General features: G+C 43.7%; 1 protein-coding gene across 3 annotated transcripts in view; it reads left to right on the forward strand.

Annotated features, from left to right (window-relative positions):
- Positions 1 to 19,844, forward strand: part of CLPB (ClpB homolog, mitochondrial AAA ATPase chaperonin) — a 146,941-nt gene that overhangs the window by 87,200 nt on the left and 39,897 nt on the right. The gene's annotated exons all lie outside the window — the stretch shown is intronic.

Below are 19,844 nucleotides of genomic sequence, written 5' to 3' on the forward strand. Positions count from 1 at the left end.
ATGAGGTCACATGCCCAGGTTGTGGGCTCGATCCCCAGTAGGGGGCATGGAGGAGGCAGTCCATTTATGATTTTCTCTCATCAATGTTTCTATCTATCTCTCTCCCTCTCCCCTCCTCTCTGAAATCAATAAAAACATATTTTTAAATAAATATAAAAGTAAATAGCCGTTGACCAATCCAGGAACCTGTTGGACACTCATGTAGAGATGTGTAGCAGGCAGTTGGATAAATGGGTCTGAAGCCCAGGAGAGAAGGGGACTCTAAGTTAGACGTGAAAATTCAAGAGTTATCAGTCTCTTGGGGGTGGAGGAAGCTGGCAGAGTCTGTGAGTGGTCTGCAGAGTGGGTAGAGCTGAAGCAGCCCAAGCACACAGTGAGAGAACGTACATTTCAGATGTAAGCATGAGTGGAGGAACCAGTGCAAAAGATGTAAGGAAACAGAGAGGGAAAAGGAGACGCAAAAGAAAGTGGGGAGTGGATTGCTTTAAGGCGTGCTTCTCAAACAATCTGTGAAAGACCTGTATCTTTTGTTGCTGTTTGAATTTGCAGTCTATTATGAACCAACCCTTCCTATATAATAAAAGTGTAATATGCTAATGCTAAGTGTCCGACCAATTGGTCGACCACTTGGCCAGTCACTATGACGTGCACTGACCACCGGGGGGCAGACGCTCCAACCGGTAGGTTAGCTTGCTGCTGGGGTGTGGCCAGTCGGAACTGGACGAGAGGGCTGGACACAGCCTGGAGCCCTCCTGCAGTTCCTCCCCAGCCGGCCCCCATTGGCCGATCACTGGCTTGGCCAAGGGACCCTACCCGTGCACAAATTCATGCACCAGGCCTCTAGTACTTTTATAAAATCCAATAAAAATTAATTAGAAAAATTATATATTAAAAAGGCATACAAAATACAGGCCCAAATATATCATTATGTTCAACGATATAAAATTACTCTAAGTCACTATAAAAGTTTTCAGACACTTACTTACTTTTCTTATCTCATCAAGGACTGGTAGCAAAGTTCACAAACTGGCACCAGAACATGGACCATACTTTAAGCATCACTGCAATAATGGTACTTCTGGGCAGGGAGGGAAGACAAATGAGTAGAATATATCTTCTGCCCTCAAGTAGCTTAAAGTCCAGTGGGTATACAGTTTGGGCACATAGTCATGCTACATGGCAGAGAGGTCAAAGCACTGCCATTAGGATGCAGTATTGGGGACTGTGATCTTCCCCCCTCTGGTATCACTTTTTTCATCTATCTGATGAGGAGATCATGTCAGATGATTGAACACTAAAGATTTTCTCCTGTTGTTTGGATACAGAGCTAAAAACTCTTCATGCCAGTGGTTGTCTGTTGTGATGATGGGAAGTGACTGCTAATGGGTACAAGGTTGCTTTTGGGAATGATGAAAATATTCTAAAATTAGAGTATGGTGATGATGGTTTTACAACTCTGAAAAAATACTAAAAGAAATTAAATTGTGTACTTTAAATGGGTGTATTTTATGGTATGTAAATTATATCTCAGTAAAGCTGTTAAAAAGGAAAAGAAAAACATTCTTCCTGCCACTCCAAACCAGAAAAGGTTGGCTTGGAAGGATGACTGGTTGCAGGCTGTAAAGCCAGGAGGACGTGATTGGCCACGTAGCTAAGGTGGCAGATAAGAGGAATCCTTCTGTTGTATATTAGTTCCCATTTAAAGAAAACTACTTAAAACCTATCTGTAAAGCTTTCTCTTACCCATATCGGTCTTTTTATTGATTACCTGTTTTTACTTTAGCAAGTATTTATTGTACTATTTGTATAGCTTAAAGTCTGGCAGAGTATAGACATAATATTAAGGAAGAGTAGAGTCTTCCCTGAGCAAATGGCATATATGTTGAGACCTATAGATGTTAGCATATCACTTAACTTGAGAAAATCCCATGGAGAGGGATGGCCAATAGTCATTTGACCCAGCAATCCATTTGGGAACATTGTGGGGAATGGAGAGGTTCTATGATGTTTAATTGCAGTCCATGCAGTAGGTCCAAGCTAAAAGGGGCCTTAGTGACCTGAGTTTTATCATCTGCCCTTGGCCTAAGTTAGCCCTCTACCCAGTGCAGATTGAAAACTGTCCTTGCTAACCCCCAGGGAAAGGCATTTCTGTGTTCCAGATGCTATAGACATAGATGAGTCACTGCTTGGTTGAGTTAGAGATGAGTGCCTGGTCACCAGAGCCCAAGCTCTCCAGAGCCTCCTGCCATCCAGGCACCCACATTTCATCAAGGCTTTAATCGGCTCCAAGCAGTCCTCAGATGAGCCTGCCTGTATCCGGTATGACCTCATCACCGCCAAACAGTAGCAGCTGGAGGCCAAGTTTCCCCTGGGTGAGGGAGAGGTCAGCTTCATCTGGGCCAGGTCTGTTCTGTGTCCTTCGCTCTCCTCCACCTGCACTGGGCCTGGAAACAGAGCTGAAAAGGATTCAGATTTCCCAAGGCAGGACCAGCTGCACTTTGCCAGCCCACTCATGCCCCTCCAGAGCATGTGCTCTTGGGTAGAATGCACATAGAAAGGGCAACACCGTAGCTTAAAGGAGAGGAGCATCAGTCTGAAGGTCCGGGCTTGCAAATAGTAGCAAAGGCCCATCCCAGGGTTAAATGGGCTAAAACCCTTCTCAAAAGGAGTTTGTTTCTAGCATATATGTGCTCTCTTCCTCTACACAGAGACCTGGCAGTGTCCTGGTAGGAACACAGCAGAGGTACTCTCTGTAGGTTTATGCCACAGGCTCCTTCCTGAACATCATTTTAGAAATGAATTATTTGAGAAGAGAGCTTGCTACCTCAGGAATCTTTCAGACTCCCTTGAAGTAATGAACCCGCTGTGGAGGGAAGTGCTGGCCAGACGACCTGGGTCGGCTGAAAAAGCACACTGTCCAAGACTGTATTTGAACTTGGCCTCAGTCAGGCTGGACTAGAAACCCACTGAACTCGGGGGGTACAACAGGTATGGATCAAGGGTTTGGGTGGCTTCTGGAAGTAGGGACTTGTTGGATTGACTTCTCAGGTTGATCAGAGTCCATTTCACTGTTTTCCCAGGGTGGGTGTTTCTGCTAAAGTCAACTGGCAGTGCCGTTGGGTCCCTGGGACTCTGTTCTCTCTGGAAAGATGTTTTGTACTTTTTAAAAAAAATCTTTTTTTTTCTGGCTTTCTGCAAAGTTTTCTTTTCCATAATGCTATATAAGTAGGCAGTAGGCATTGTGGAAAAGAAAAAGATACAGGCCCTTCTTTCAGTGAGCTAGTTTGGTGAAGAGACCCATACACATAGCACACTGAGAACAGCGCTGGATGGTAGGTAACAGGGCTCTAAATTAAATGTAAGCAAAGGACAGAGTAAGCAAGTGTCATGAATGAGGAGAAAGATCAGTGTAGATGTTGTAGAAGGCTTCATGGAGGAAGGGGACTGAAGGCAGACCCCGAAAGGGAGAGAATTCAAACAGGTAGAGGGAAGAAGGAAAGCTTTCAGGTGAAAAGCAACAGAAATGAGCCTTGCACATTAGAGACCTGGAAGGAACTGGCCACCTACTGGAATGTGGATAGTGAGGCCTGAGTGTGGAGGCCCTTGGGGATGAGACAAAGGACTTGTGCTTAACTTTGAAGTGAATAGAGAGCTCCTGAAGTGACTGTTTAGTGACTTAGTGATTTTTACTTTATGTACAAGATAAAAAAGTTTTTCAAGCAGTACAGAGGATAATATAATGGAAAGGAAGTCTTCATTCCACATTCCTGGATCTCCTCCTCAGAGGCAACCACTGTAATTTTTTTTAGGTGTCTTTCCTATTACTACTGTAAACAGATTATCACAAACTTAGCTTAAAGCAACCCAAATTTATTATCTTACAATTCTGGAGGTAAGTCTGAAGTAGGTCTAACTGGACTAAAATCAAGGTGCCTACAGAGTTGCATTCCTTTTTGGAAACTCAGAGAGAATCTGTTTTCTTGCCTTTTCCAGCTTCTAGCGGCTGCCCACATTCCTCGTCTCATAGTCCTCTTCCATTTACAAGCCACCAATAGTCGTGAAGTCTTTCTCACATTTCATCACTCTGACACTGATTCTTTTGCCTTCCTCTTTCACTTAGAAGGACTCTTGTGATTACATTGTCCCTCCTGGATAATCCAAGGTAATCTTCCCATCTCAGAGTCAGCTAATAAGCAACCTTAATTCTGTCTGTAACTTTTAATTCCCCTTTGCCGAGTAGTTTAAACATATTCATAGGTTCCAGGACTTAGAATGTGGACATATTTGGAGGAGCCATTATTCTGCTTACTACGCTCTCAGAGATATTTTATAAACGTTTTCCTTTCTGTTTTGAATAGTTAATACTTGTACCTAGTACAAAATTCAAAAGGGTTTTCAGGCCCTAGCCAGTTTGGCTCAGTGGATAGAGAGACACCTGCAGACTGAAGGGTCCTGGGCTCGATTCTGGTCAAGGGCAGATGCCCAGGTGTGGGCTTGATCCCCATTGGGGGGCGTGCAGGAGGCAGCAAACCAGTGATTCTCTCTCATCATTAATGTTTCTATCTCTCTCCCTCTCCCTTCCTCTCTGAAATCAGTAAAAATATATTTTAAATAAAGAGGGGTTTTGGGTGAAAGGTCTTATTCCCACCCTCCATCTCTAACCTAAATATTATCTAGTTTCTCCAATGTACCAGTATTATTACTTTTTCCCTTGAAATTAATGAATAGTCTGTGGGGAGACACTCTTAAAACCATGCAAATATCCTGCTCCTCATTAAAATGTCCCCCTGAACCCAGCATCCATTAATGGTTCCTTCCTGAACCAATCTTTATATAATTGTTGGAAGATGAATATTTTATAACTTTCCAAACCCTAGCACTCACTTCACAATGATCAGTTAACACCTGGCATCTATAGTAAGCAAGAACCCGTCTTCCCTATTTATCTATTTAATGTCAAAAAGTGCTCGTGAATACTCTTGCTTTAATGTTCTATAATTCATTACTGTGCCTTGTTATGGTGGTGCTAAAATTATCTCATATTTGGCCAGTGAAGCATACCCTTCCCTACCATTTTTTTTAGCATTTCCATATTTTTCAGCATAACAAAATGTTTCAATCTTATCTCATATCCACCTTGCTGCTCCTCTGGAATCAGTCATTTCTCTGAGGATCCCTAAAACATTTAAGTGGGCAGTTGTATTACCCTGAAACCTAAGTACCAAGTATAGTCATTACCCCTTCTGTTGGTAGAGCCAAGAAATATATACAGGCATATATACATATGTATCCACATCCATCACAAGGTACATATACACACATATGCATATGCACATACATATTTTAGCATGAATACCTCCCATTCCAGTCCATCCCTACAGGGTTCTTGCTTGTCTTCACACATTCCGTATTATGTCCCTTCTTCCATAGTGAGAATGCTGACTGCATACAGCAACTGATTCCTTTACCCATTTGCTTAATTTCATAATACATCTAAAAAAACTTCACACTTGCTTCACCCATAGAAAACAAACCTTCTAAAGAGTTCAGGTCGTCCTGGCTGGTTTTACTCAGTGGATAGAGTGTTGGCCTGCAGACTGAAAGGTCCCAGGTTCGATTCTGGTCAAGAGCACATGCCCAAGGTGAGGTCTCAATCCCCAGTAGGGGGCGTACAGGAGGCAGCCAATCAGTGATTCTCTCTCATCATTGATGTTTCTGTCTCTCCCTCTCACATCCTCTCTAAAATCAATAAAGATATATTTTAAAAATAAAAACAGTTCAGGTCAGAATTTGTTTGCAGTCCTCATCTTTACTTTATCGAAGGTTATATATACTCAAATACTAGGTTCATAAGTTACTTAGGTGGTTTTTCCCCTCCTTTGGTGTGTTTATGTTATTCATTTGAAATACATTTGGGTTAAATTTTTTAATTTGCTTTCAGTTTTAGAATTTCTCTCCCCTGCCTATCCTTGTTTTAATTTTGTTGTTTGAATATGTAGAACATTAATTTTTACTAAAAACTACAAAAGATATACTCAGAGAAGTAAGACTTCCTCTTATCTTCCTTTCAACTTTTTTCTGCTCCCCTTAGTGAGCCCTAACCCCTTGTGACAACCAGTTTTATTGTTTTCTGGTTTATCCTCCTATGTTTCTTTGTATAAGCAAATGTATGTTTTCTTGTTTTCCCTTTCTTCCTACACAAAAGGTAACCTATATATGCCATTTTGCAGTTTACCTTTTTTTTACTTAACCATGTTTTTTGGAAATCACTCAATATCAGTTCACAGCTCTTTCTTATTCTTGTTCACAGATGCATAGTACTCCATTTTGTGTATGTTTGGACATTGAGGTTTCCAATATTTTGCAAGTTACGAATTGTGATGCAATTAATAACCTCTTATATGTATATTTTGGGATTGTTGGACATGTGTCTTCACTGTAAAGGTCAGAGGGTAAATGCATATGTCCTTTGGTTAGATACTGTGAATTTCTCCTCCATAGAAATTGTTCCATTTTGCATCCCCACTAGCAATGGATGAAAGTGCCTGTTTTCTCACAGCCTCTTCAATAGAGTGTATTGTCAAGCTTTTGGATTTTTGCAATCTTATAGGTGAGATGTAGTATCTTAATGTAGTTTTAGTTTGATTCTATTATTATGAGTGAAATTGAACATCATTTCATATATTTAAGAGCCATTTTATATCTCCTTTTGTGGTCATGTTTTTTGCCCATTTTTCTAGGACTTTTGGTCTTTGTTTTTCTCTTGATTTTTTAAAAGTTTTTCACATGTTAAGGATATTAGCCCTCCATCTGTGATATACATTGCAGCTATTTTTCTCCCACTTTGGATTGATATAGTTTTAACACTTCCCATATAATCCTAATACACAGTTAGGATTGAGAACCACTAGAGTAGTTTAAACTGTACAAATTGGAACTACTTTTTAAAGGAGAACACACAGAGAGGGACAGGCCTGAGGACTCAGTCGTGGGTATTACCCATAAATTGGGACAGAAGAATGAATAGGAACCTGCAAAGGAGACAAAGTCATAGGTAGTATATATAATGGAAACCACGGTAGAAAAGAATTAATAGAAGGCAGGATTGGTCAGCAGCACTGATTACTGCAGCCATGAGGAAAAGGAAGAAGAGGTTGCTGGGTGTGGTAATGAGGTCCATACCCTTCTCACAAACACCACTTCCTCCCTGCTCATTCAGGCTGAAAGAAGATTCTCCTGATCTCCGAGTGATTTTGTCCAGTAGTATTGCCAGGGACAATAGAAGGCCTCTCCTGGCAAACAAATTGCCAGAACACAGCCTGGCCGCATCACAACTGGGGCATAATTATTCGGCCAGCAAATACTTAGTAAACTCCTATGAGTGACAGATACTGTTCTGGGCACAGGATATCACAACAAAGACCTCATTCTTAATTTGTGCTTTTTTTCTCTCACCAATGTCTAAAAAATTGGAGGTTTCTTTTACCCAAGTCTGTTTATCTGGTTTGTGATGCAACCACAACTCTGAGACAAACATGGTAAAGTCCTTAGAATTATTTAGGGAAAAACACTCTTGAAAAAAAATGGAATCAGCACCAGCAAGAAGCTCTGGGTGAAAAATGGTCCTCTTGAAAAAAAAGAAAAAAAAAAAAAAAGAAAAATGGTCCTCTTGGTATAGACTACAAGTCTATTCCCTGTCCTCTTCTTTCTCCTAATCTCCCACTACTCTTCAACTTTTATTTTTGGTGACTAGTGGCTGTGGTTGGGCATAAAGGAAAAAGCATTGATTGAAGGAGTCCTTCTTGGCAGTGGCCTCTGGTGTTTTTTTTTAAAAAAGCAACAGCCTTATGAAGGAGGGGAACAGTTCCTTCAACCTTGATGGGGTTTGAAAAGAAGACATCAGCAGATGAACAGTTCCTGTGCCCAGAACTGTCACCTGTGGCATTTGATATCATAAAGATACTCCTGATTCTCTCTATACTAGGAAGTGCAGTTAGCAAATATATTTTGTTGGTTTCTGTTTCTATAAGCGTTCTCAAAGCCAACTGTAAATAAGACCTGCTGTCCTCCTTAAGGTCCAAGTGAAAGTCTGTATATGTTAGTATTCCAATGAGCCTGGCTCAACCACTGCTTTAATGTTCTTCTTATCCAAGCAGAAGGCTTTATGTAACTTTGGGAATAGACATGTAAGTAGAAGCATAAGCCATCTCTTGATAACTCTTCTTCCCTGCTATGGACATTAGGCTAGGATTGGTAAACAGAAGCTAAAACATCTGGTCAGCTCAGTCCTTTGGGGTGGCTGGTGTTTTATAGACAACCCATCAAGATTGATTGGGCTTGTAACTGAATTAGCCAGATGTGTGGGCATTGTGTGCCCTTTTCTCAGCCTCCCTTCAATGTTGTTAGATGGAAGCAGACATGAGATTAGCATGTTTGAAGATGCTGTGTTTTTAGTGCATGAACAAAAGCTGTCGCCTTCTGCAGAGACTGTGGCTCTGCCCCAGACGTCAGCAGTATAATTATGACTGCTAAATTCAGCCCAGACCCCAGGCTCTGCTGCCTTGGTCTCAGCTGTCATTTGCGGGGGGGGGGGTTACTGAAGCCCAGGGACCCAGGCACTTATTATAGTCCACTTTGAACTCTGCTTTATTCAGAGCCTTTCCCTTGCTACTAACAATTGTTCCGGTTGCTTTCTGGTCACAGAGCCTGCTACCACCTCTGGGGATAGTCTGTGCTGGATTGTGGGGAGAGGGAGAAATGGGGCTGGCCTTCTGAAAGCCCATGACTTCCAGGAAACTTGCCCAAAATGAAACTGAGCTGATAATCCTCATACTCGCAGTGCCTGTGTCACTTACTATTTAGAGCATTATCCCTCATCTAGGAGGCCCTACCTTAGGTTTGCACTGAACAGAAATCCTTGGCAGGAATTTTTGCTTTTGCCCTTTTCCCCACCTAATTCTGTATGTGAAGTATCTTTGAATGTTTATTCCCCATCTCTTTTCTATCCAGACTGGCCTGCATATTTGTCTTAGAGCAAACTGGTCGTTTTCATGTCTCCAGTACTCTGCTGGTGCTTAATATTGTGTAGACATCTCATACTCAGTGTATCCAAACCCAGCCCTCCTCAGTCTTTCTTCCAATGGCACCATCATCTATAGCAGTGATGGCGAACCTTTTGAGCTCGGCGTGTCAGCATTTTGAAAAACCCTAACTTAACTCTGGTGCCGTGTCACATATAGAAATTTTTTGATATTTGCAACCATAGTAAAACAAAGACTTATATTTTTGATATTTATTTTATATATTTAAATGCCATTTAACAAAGAAAAATCAACCAAAAAAATGAGTTCGCGTGTCACCTCTGACACGCATGTCATAGGTTCTCCATCACTGATCTATAGTCACCCAAACAAAAATCCTATATAATAAAAGGCTAATATGCAAATCGACCGAATGACCAGTTGCCCTGACGAGCACTGACCACCAGGGGGCAGACACTCAATGCAGGAGCTGCCCCCTCGTGGTCAGTGCGCTCCCACAGGAGGAGTGCTGCTCAGCCAGAAGCCGGGCTCACGGCTAGCAAGGCTAGCAAGCGCAGCGGGGTGGCAGGGAGCCTCTCCTGCCTCCACAGCAGCACTAAGGATGTCCGACTGACAGTTTAGGCCCGCTCCCTGTGGTGCATGAATTTCATTTACTGGGCCTGTAGAGTATCATAAGTCAGTCAGTTGACTTTGCCTTCTCTTTCCATTAAATCCATCTTTCTTAGACTTTTCTCCCCAGTCCAACCTCTTTCCTCTGTCCCCACTACAGAGGGCACCAAATTCAGACTTTATCATCTCATCTGGACTAGTGTTAACAGCCTTCTAGTTGATCTCCCTATCTCCAGGCTCTCCTTCAAACCAGCCTCTAGCCTGCAAAACCCTGTCTCCCTTGTTTGAAAACCCTCAGCAGTTCCCAGTACCTGTGAGATGAGCCCAATTGTCTAACGCAGCATGCAAGTCTCTGCAGCCCGCCATAAATCTTTCACCATCCTTTCTCCAAGTGGACCTGGGGAGACAAGAACTGTCTGCTAGATGGGGTGGCTGGCTCTCTGCTCAGTACCTCATTTTTACACATATACTATTGGTGAGACACTGTAGGAAGGAATGCTTAATAATGGCAAATATAGTAAAAATAACAATAGCTATCATAAAGGAGTTCTTACTATATGTATCAAGCTCTGCACTAAAGCTTTTGTGTCTTTTAATACTTAAAATGACTCTGAGTTTGATACTCTTTTTACCTATAAACAAATGCACACTAGGCTATTAAGTAACTTGCCCAAGTTCCACAACTGGTAAGTAGTGGAGCTATCGTATATCTGTGACTTTGAGCAGAATTTAAGAGCAGAATTCCAGTCGGTATCCCCAGAGCCTACACAGGATCTGGCATAAAACAGGTGCTCCAGAATGTTGGTTGGTTGATTGAATGAATGAATGAATCCGTGTTCTTCCATTGAACTTGACTTCAGGCTTAAGGGGAACTGGCTGAGCATCTGTAGCTTATGCCAAGAAAAATGGATTTTGTCTCATCTCCTAATGCCCAGCTGTACACAGACATGTTCCCTCCCACTCAGTAACAAACTGCCTGGAACTCTTTCCTGGCTCATATTTACAAGAGAATGTGATAAATTCCGTATTGATCTCTCCTGTTCCACTGTAAATTTTGCAAAAGATGATTAAATAGAGCAATAGAGTCTGCAGGCATTGTGGCTCAATATGTTGTGGAGTGGCGTATCGACCTCCTCCATCCAAAGGCAGCCAGCGCCTATCCCTGCTGCCCCAGACCAGTAATTAAAATCCTGTGAGACTGGGATTTAAAATCCAATCATATCCCTGAATCAAGCCTTCTAGCCTCCCCATGTGACGAGTGCAATAAGGTAATGGCAGGAGCATGTTTATGTCTGTGCTGAAGCAGTCCCCATAGGGTGGGTAAGAAATGGAGAGTTGGGTAGCCCTGCTGGCTAAATCACTTCACCCTGACACCACAGCCACTTGTTTATGTACCTACAGATTGTCTTACAAGTCCCAGCCAAAGACCAAATTCAGACAGAGCAAAATATCATGCACAAAAAAATCACAAACTGTGTTTCAGTGTACACTTCTATCCCCACAGCCAATAGTTGGTTTAAACACGTAATTTGGCTTTGATTAAACTCTTTATGGCCTTTAGTAGCCAAATATATGTTTGAATTTCCACAGGAATGCTTTAACCTAAACTGAAGCCAACCTTCTCTGTGCTGAGGCCTGTAATCAAGGTACAGGCCTTGAAATAAACTTTTCCATCTCCTCCCAGCAGGATCAGGAGCTACTTGAGAGCAGGAACAGTGTCGTCTTTTTTTTTTTTTTAATCCCTAGCTCCTAGCACAGTACCAGATGCATAGCGGGATCTCAAAAGGTATCTTTGAATGAATGAACAAACACAAATTAACAATCTTGGAAAACCTCTGATGTATAAGTAGCAGACTTACCAAGTGATCGTCCACTCAGTGCTGGGGAATTCATTTGTTCCTGAGGTTGCTGAGCTGCTATCTTTGGGTGTTCTCATGGTTAGAAATTTCTTACATTCCACCAAAATCTGCCTCCCAGGGTCTTAATTTTATCATTGAGCTTAATGTAGAATGAATCTAATCCCTATTCCACATTCCATTGGCTCTTCGAGTACCTGAAAATGCAGTCGTGTTCTCCTGAGCTATCTTTTCTCCAGCCTGAAGCTCCAGTTCCTTAAGCCATTGTTCTCACATGGCTCTAAACTCTTTTCTATCTTGATCACTCTTCCCAAAACAATCTTCACTTTGTCTCTCTTCCAAAGCCCATTTATCTCCATTAATTTTCATCTCATTGGTTTCAGCTTTTAATGTCAATCTTCCACCAGGTTTACTTGGTACCCTTCCCACCTTAATCTGATATCTGCAGATCTGATGGAACAGAACATCACTGTGAAAATCTGTGTCAGGGATAAACAAGCTAAACAGGACCAAGCGTATTTGTTGCCACTGGAAACTTCCTTCCAGATCACCTCTGGTCTGTCAGTCACTACACCCCACTGACACTGCCGCTACTCCCCCTGCTGTTCCCTCCACCTGCTCCTACCCTGGCCCCACGTCTGGTTAGTCCACTAGTCACTCACTCACCCTTCACACTGTCCTAGCATCCAGCTCACTTTTCTCCATCGTGTTTTCAGGGTTGTCCTGAGACATTCCATGAAATGTCTCATGAAGCCCACATTTGCCCTAACTGCACCTGATTGAGCCAATGGGTAATCCTGATAAACAAAGGAAATGAGTTTAGTCTGGCATGACTTGGTTTCCGTGAAACCATCCTGATGCCTAGTCATCATCACCATTTCCTTTTCTAGGCATTCACAAAGCATCTTTAGTAACACTCTGATTCTGGAGACAAGACACATATGTATGAAAAGTGTGTGGTCATATAAGTGCTTTAGTGGTTCAAAGGAGGAATTGACCCATATAGACAGGTGTGGTCTAGAAGAACTTAAAGGTATGGGAATTGGAGCTGGGCTTTGCAGAATGTAGGGTCTGAGTGGTGGGCAAAGGGGAGTTTGGCACCACTGAAGAGAACAGTAATAGTCCAGTGTAGCCCAGTTCTCAGGTTAGCACTGGAACTGAAAGCTCGGAAGGGTGGTCCAGGACAGTGCAGGTGGATGGGAAGAGCCCTGGATTGGAAGGCATGGGTTCTAGTTCATGCTCTTCCACAGTCTCTATGACTTTGGTCTTTAACCTTCCCTGCCCCAGGCTTCCCCAGTCTTTTTGTCTTAGTGCTTGCTTCTGCTCTTCTCCAGGTAATGCTATGATTTCCCATCTCCTCAACTACACAATCTGTGGCTCTCTTATGGTAGTGGTGGGTCATCATCCTTATCTTCTTGTCCCCCTACATCACACTGTATTATCATTGTTTGTCCCTGTTTCCCACCAGTTTGGGCTCTGCTCAAGGGCAAGAACCAGCCTGATTCCACAGTGTGTCCAGCTCCTGGCCCAGCCTCAGTGTTCAGTGGGTTTTTATGGAATGACTGGATCCAGCCAGGAGGCAGTAGCTCTCTGTTTCATGAACTTTAGAAATCCGCCTACCTGGAGGCAATTGATCCTACCCTACTATGTCCATTGGAGAGTTAGGACTTTGGGTGACTTTCTGAGAGTTCAATATATGTGGGTCACAATTCATCTGGCCCCAGATAGGGAAGCTCTGATGGGAGGAAAAGGAGTTCCATTTTGTACCCTTTCTACTGTCTATCCCAAAATTACCTCTAGAAACCCCCCTATCTTGGCTTTGGAGCATCTGAGCACCCTGGAAGATAAAGATTATTTTCCCCTCTTTTTGAGTCATTAAGCCTTTGGAAGATAGCATTATGTAGTGGAAAGCCAGACCTGGCTTCTTTTTAAAAAGCAAACAACTTTTTATTATGTAAAATTTCAAGCATCTACAAAAAGAATAGTATAATAAATTCCTGCTTTAAATCTCAGCTTTGCTACTTATTTACTGTGTGGCTGTGGGCAAATTATTTTAGGTCTTTGAGCCTCTATTTTCTCAGAGTCTTTGTATGATGAATAATTCAGACACTGTGTATAAAAGCCTTATACCCATGCCCTAACCAGTTTGGCTCAGTGGATAGAGCGTCAGCCTGCAGACTGAAGGGTCCCAGGTTCGATTCCAGTCAAGGGCATGTACCTTGGTTTCGGGCACATCCCCAGTAGGGGGTGTGCAGGAGGCAGCTGATCAATGTTTCTAACTCTCTATCCTTCTCCCTTCCTCTCTGTAAAAAATCAATAAAGTATTTTTTTAAAAAAAAAAAGCCTTATACCCAGCAAATGTTAGCCCATTTTCTTTCACCTTGCTTTTCTCCCAGACTCAGTTAAATCATCTGTAAAGTGGAAAAAATAATACCTCTCCTACTTTGTTCACCAAATTAAGAATTAAATGCATGGAAGTAGTTGGCACAGGGTATGGCACATAAACTTCCCAGTAAAGGTTATTGGTTACCATGAGGCATGACTTGGTACAGGTGCACATGTACCTGTGTGTACATATATTAAGAATGCTCAGTGGTGTGGTCTATGATAAAAGTTCAGGATAAGCCATCAGGACACTGGGCTTCCCAGTTCCCAGTATTCCCAGTTCTGCTGTGCTTCTTGCAGCATTATGGTCAGGGCTCTTCTCTCTCACCTTCAGACTCTGTGGGAATACAGAGGGAAATTGGTCCATCTCTGACCTGAGGAGCTAACATATAGACTAACTGTGAACTGGGATGAATTCCCAGGAAAGGGAAGTAACAGGAAGGACAACAGGAGCCCAGGGACAGATGTAGAACACTGAGCTGAAGGCATGGGGGAGGCTTCTCAGAGAGGGGCCCTTGAAGAATACGTAATCAGGAGACAGGGGATGGGGTTCCAGGCATGAGGGGTAGCCCAAACAACAGTGTGGGGACAGGGCAGGTGCATGGCTTCTCTGATGTGGTGGGTTATTGACTCTGACTGCTTCCTTGATGAGAGCTCACAACCAAAAAGAATAGCTCGCTCTGCACCTCTAATCATAGGAAAGATTTCCCTTATATTCAATAAAAACATCTAATTGGAGATAGTAAGCAGATTGTTGAAATAGTGAAAATCAGGATGAAGATGGTAAAGGAGCTAGCAGTCAAAATAGAAAGGGAGAGTGGATGATCACTTTTGAGCTTTTTATCTTATTCAGTCCAAAGAAAACCCCTAGAGGTGGGCAGGGCAGCAATCATTACCACCAGAGAAGAGAAGCAAGTACCCTAGATCACACAGCCAGGGAGTAGTGACCCTACCCCCTCCGGCTCCCTGCCCAGTCCTCTTTTATAGGGCTGGGAGCCAGCTGCATGTAGGGGCAGTTGAGTCATGGAAACTGCATTAGAACTGTGGGGTGGGAAGGAGCTGACAAAGCTGTGGGGGGTGAGCATGTCAATATTATTGATAATAATAGCCTAAGATATAAGGCAGTTTCTGTTGTGTGTGTTTTTAAAGCCCTCTTATACAGATTATCATCTTTGATATTCACAGAGGTAGACAGAGGGCCTGGACAGGGTAGTGTCAAGGGAGGAGGGAGTAACAGGCCTCCTCTCCCACCCTGCCCCCAGCTTAGCACTGAGAAGATGTGAAACCTTCCTCTTCCCCCTTGCCCCCCCCCCCCCCCGCCAAATTTACCAATTTCACCACTCTTGCCAGGAAGGGCAAGTGGGCCTCTTTCTCCAACCATTTCCCACCCACAGAGCATCAAGAATGTTAGAGTCTAACCCAGGGGTGGGCAAACTTTTTGACTCCAGGGCTACAATGGGTTCTTAAACTGGACCGGAGGGCCGGAACAAAAGCATGGATGGAGTGTTTGTGTGAACTAATATAAATTCAAAGTAAACATCATTACATAAAAGGGTACGGTCTTTTTTTTTTTTTTTTTTTTTTTTTTTTAGTTTTATTCATTTCAAACGGGCTGGATCCGGCCCGCGGGCCGTAGTTTGCCCACGGCTGGACTCTAACCTGACCTAATCTGCCACCCAGGCAGAGAGGTATCTAGGACCAGTAAAGAGACTGGGGATTTTGGCATGGTCACACACTTGCAGTCAGAAGGCTCTTCTGGGGCAGAAAGAACAGCCATGTTGTGTGTGGCCTCAGAAGATAACACCTATAAAAAGTCCATTGGTTTGGTAAATGTTACTGAATCCTGTTATGTGCTGGGTAGCAAGGATAAGCAGTGGATCAGACATGGTCCCTAGCTTCTGAGAGCTCCAAGTCTTGGTTGCAGACAGACAATTTTAACACAGCATGATTAGTGCAGTAAGATAAAAGCAGAAGGGCCCATGGAAGCACAAAGGATGGTACCAAACCTGGGGTAGTAGGAAGACAAGGAAACTTTCCTGGAGGAGAAACCTGACTGGGTCTTAAAAAATGAACAGGTATTTACAGGAAGACCAAGGTGGCAGTGGGGCTGGAGAGAGAGGTTAGGGCTCATATGAAAAGGATATACCCTTAGTTTAGTGGAGAAACTCCTTGAAGGGCCATGAGCTTGGAACTTGGTTCTGGGCACATTCAGGGAAGCCAGGTGACCACCTGTTCTGGATGTAATAGAGGGGAGTCACTTCTTAGGGAGCTGGGAGAGCTCACTATTAATGTCTTTTTCCTCTTGGGAAGTCTGTGATTGTGTCAAATCAAAGGCAGGCGCTGTGCCAGAGAAGAGCACTGGGCTTGCTGGGCCCCAGCGGGCCAGGCCTTCTCTCTCACTCACATGATTTCCACTGCCTTACCCTGCCCTGGGTGATGAGACCCAAACCAGTCACCCTACCAGCCAGGACCCATGAGCACCCACACCACACCCTACCTTTCTGGCTCAAGCCCTATTGACAGATCCCCCAGAATCTGAAGGAATTCAAGACAAATGGTTAAGAGGATGGAGTTAATAAAATTTGAAAAATTGAGGCCTGTCACTCCACTAAACTTTTTTCAATACCACTGACAGAAACATATTTCCCCAATGAGTGACCTTCCACAGCTGTAGCGGGCAGCGCAGCCGCAGCAGTGCTGCCAAGAAGCCAGTCTGCTATTTATCAAATATTATAAGCTGGGACACACTAATCTAGAGCAGGGAGGGGAGGGGAGGGGTCCTGCACTAGACTGCCTGGGGTGCTCCAGGTGTTGGCCCCAACCCCAGACAGCCAGTGGGAGGTGACGGATGGCCTGCGATTAGCACTCCCCACCTCCATCCAGCCCTCTCACTTGCTCCCAGAGGCCTGACCCTCTAGACCAGCTGCTCAGCCTGGAGAGGCCCTGGGTGGGAGGCAAGGGGAGGTCAGGCCAGGGCACGGGCCATCCTGATGCCCCCGGAGAGGGCAGGCGGGTGAGGCCCAACGTGGTTATTTATTGGAGTGTAATGGTTTGTGGCCGTTGGTCGTGAAGGTGAAATCGATCAGTTGTAGAAGTCAGGTTCTATCAATTATTACAGCAATTAGTCAAGTCAGAGCATCAGAGCAAGGGTGTGGGGGCTGGGGGCTAATATTAGATGGACATTATCCATGGTGCCCCTGCCTCAGCCTTCCTAAAGTGGGAGCAGACGCGCTACCCTGAGGCTCCAGAACCTTGGGGAAACTCTACTGGCTTCTCCCCTCGGAAGTGTCTGGGGTGGAGCCTGGGTGAGAGCTTCCTGGTCTAGGGACAGGCCCAGCACCGCTTTAAAGGCATCGCTGTGCCGGCGGCCCAGGTGCAGGGATGTCCTACCTGTCCCCATCTCATTCTTCAGGAGAAGTGACACCGCTCCTACTAGAAATTACTCAGTGGCCAATGTTTATGGCTCACATTTTTCATTCTGTAAGCAAATATAGATCACTGACAGCACTTGTTTGAAGCGGTTAATCTCACCCTCAGTTCTCCCACTGCCTTCCTCTCTCCCCTTGTCTTTCTTTCCCTCGCCCCTTCTCTTTCCTGTTTTTTTCTTCTCTTCCATTTCTCTTCTCTTTGCCCCTCTTGTCTTTTTCTTCTCGGTCTCTCCCTCATCACCCTTCCACTCCAGCCCATATCTAGTGACAGAGCTCCCCTTGAGGCTGCCGAAAACACTTTCCTCACTAGGAAGGCTGTACTTTATCCTGTAAGCAGTGAAAAGCCACTGAAGGATTTTTCAGCAGGGATGTGCCCAGATGGCAGTGTGGAGAATTGGAGTTAAAAAAAAATTCTGGGGTGGGTTTGACTCCTGGTCTAAGGAAATAACCAACTTTGTGACCTTATTTCAGTTCTCTGTACCCAGTTTCTATGTCTTTAGCATTTTAATTTCTAACCCTCAGGATGGTTGTTAGGATTAAATGATATAATATATATAAAGTGCAGAGCATAGTGCCTGGCATACAGTAAGTGCTTAGTAAATACCAGCGGCTATTATCACCACTTCTAGATATATATCCAAAAGATCCATGTAAAGACTTTGTACACAGATGTTCATAGCAGCATTCATAATGGCTAAAAGGGGGAAACAACCCAGATGTTCATTAGCTAGTGAATGGATAAGCAAAATGTGGTACATACACACAGTGGAATATTATTCAGGTATAAAAAGGAATGGAGTACATACTACATTCATGTGGTAGCATGAGTAATACATGCTACAACATGGATGGACCTTGAAAACATTATGCTAAGTGAAAGAAACCAGATACAAAGGCCACACATTGTATGATTCTATTTATATGAAAGATCAAGTATGGGCAAACCTATAGAGACAGTAGACCGTGGTTGTTGGGGTTGAGGGAGATGGGGAGAAGGGGGTAGCCTTTGATAATGATTACGAGGTTTATTTTTGAGATAATGAAAATGATCTGGAATTAGATAGTGGTAATGGTTTTACAACTTCGTAAATATATTTCAAATCACTGAATTGTATACTTTAAAAAGGTATGTGAATTATATCTCAGTTTAAAATTATGAATATTCTGTAACAAATTCCTATTAGAAAATAGGATTGTGTATAAAAGTATTAATTGTGTTATTGATAATAAGTTTCCTTGGCCTGGATCCTACTTCCTGCATTCTGCCCCTTTCCCCTACACCTCTTCCTCTGCAGCCCAGGCAGTCACATGTAAATGCTTAATAAATGTTTGCTGTTGCTAATAAGTACATAGGTTTTTAAGAAGCAGAGAGCTTCCATAGGAATGGTTTTATATTATGATATAAATGTTTCCACAGTCTGGGATTGAGAAAGGATGATTTTTAACAAACAGTGGCAGTACACACTGACAGCCTTACCTGGGTATTTAGTGTCCCCAGCCAGCCAGTTACATTCTTATGGCAGAGACTGCCTGCGTCTTAACCTTTCTTTACTTCTTAGACAGCACTTCCCTACCAAGAAAGATCAAGGAATGTTCCATTTAACACATAGTTCTTAACCATCTGCTGTGCTCAAGGCACAGCTTTCTTCTCATGTTTCTCTCTTCCTGCCTTGAGAGGAGTGCCTTTGGAGCAGGGCCAGTGATTCTTCTGTGTCCCCAAGCCCCACTCACTTAAAGTTTGCCAAATTGAATGGAATGGATAGTTTTTGAAGAGGAGAGTAAGGTGCTCAGACCTGGGCTTTGGAAAAGAGCTTCTGACAGCCTGGGGGTGGAGTAGCCCTTCCTCCATAACTGCCAAGCCTTGCACACAGTAAACACTGTATACAGGTTCGACAGCTGCTGGCACTTAAAAGAGGGAGAAGGTAGATGGATGGCCCCAGGCAAGCAGCTTCTTTTTGTCATACTTAAGGTTCTTTGTCTTCAAATCACAGGAACTAATGATTGGAGGGAAGCTTGCCTATAAGCACACACTCACCAACAGCTAGTATTGGTAAGAGTCTCGAACTGAACCTGGGCTGGCACAGCCAGGTTGCTGGGGATGGCCACACCCTTCCAGAGGACTCTGCTGACTCTGGCAGGCAGGAAATGCCAGAGAGAAAAGAGCATTAAGAGAGAGAGAGGCCCACCAGCTGGTGTGGCTCACCTGTTGAGCATCGACCCAGGAACCAAGATGTCATTGGTTCGATTTCCAGTCAGGGCACTTGCCCAGGTTTCAGGCTCCATCCCCAGTGGGGATCGGTGATGTTTCTCATCTCATCAAAGTTTCTTTTCTTTTTTTAAAAAATCCTCACCCGAGGATTTTCCCATTGATTTTTAGAGAGTGGGAGGGAGGGAGGAGACAGAGAAAAAGATACCTTGATGTGGGAAGAGACATAGATTAGCTGCCTCCTGCATGCACTCTGACCAGGGGCAGGGATCGAGCCTGCAACCTAGGTATGTGCCCTTAACCGGAATCAAACCTGGGA

Source organism: Myotis lucifugus, unplaced genomic scaffold (assembly GCF_000147115.1).
Source record: "Myotis lucifugus unplaced genomic scaffold, Myoluc2.0 scaffold_138, whole genome shotgun sequence".
NCBI lineage: Eukaryota > Metazoa > Chordata > Mammalia > Chiroptera > Vespertilionidae > Myotis > Myotis lucifugus.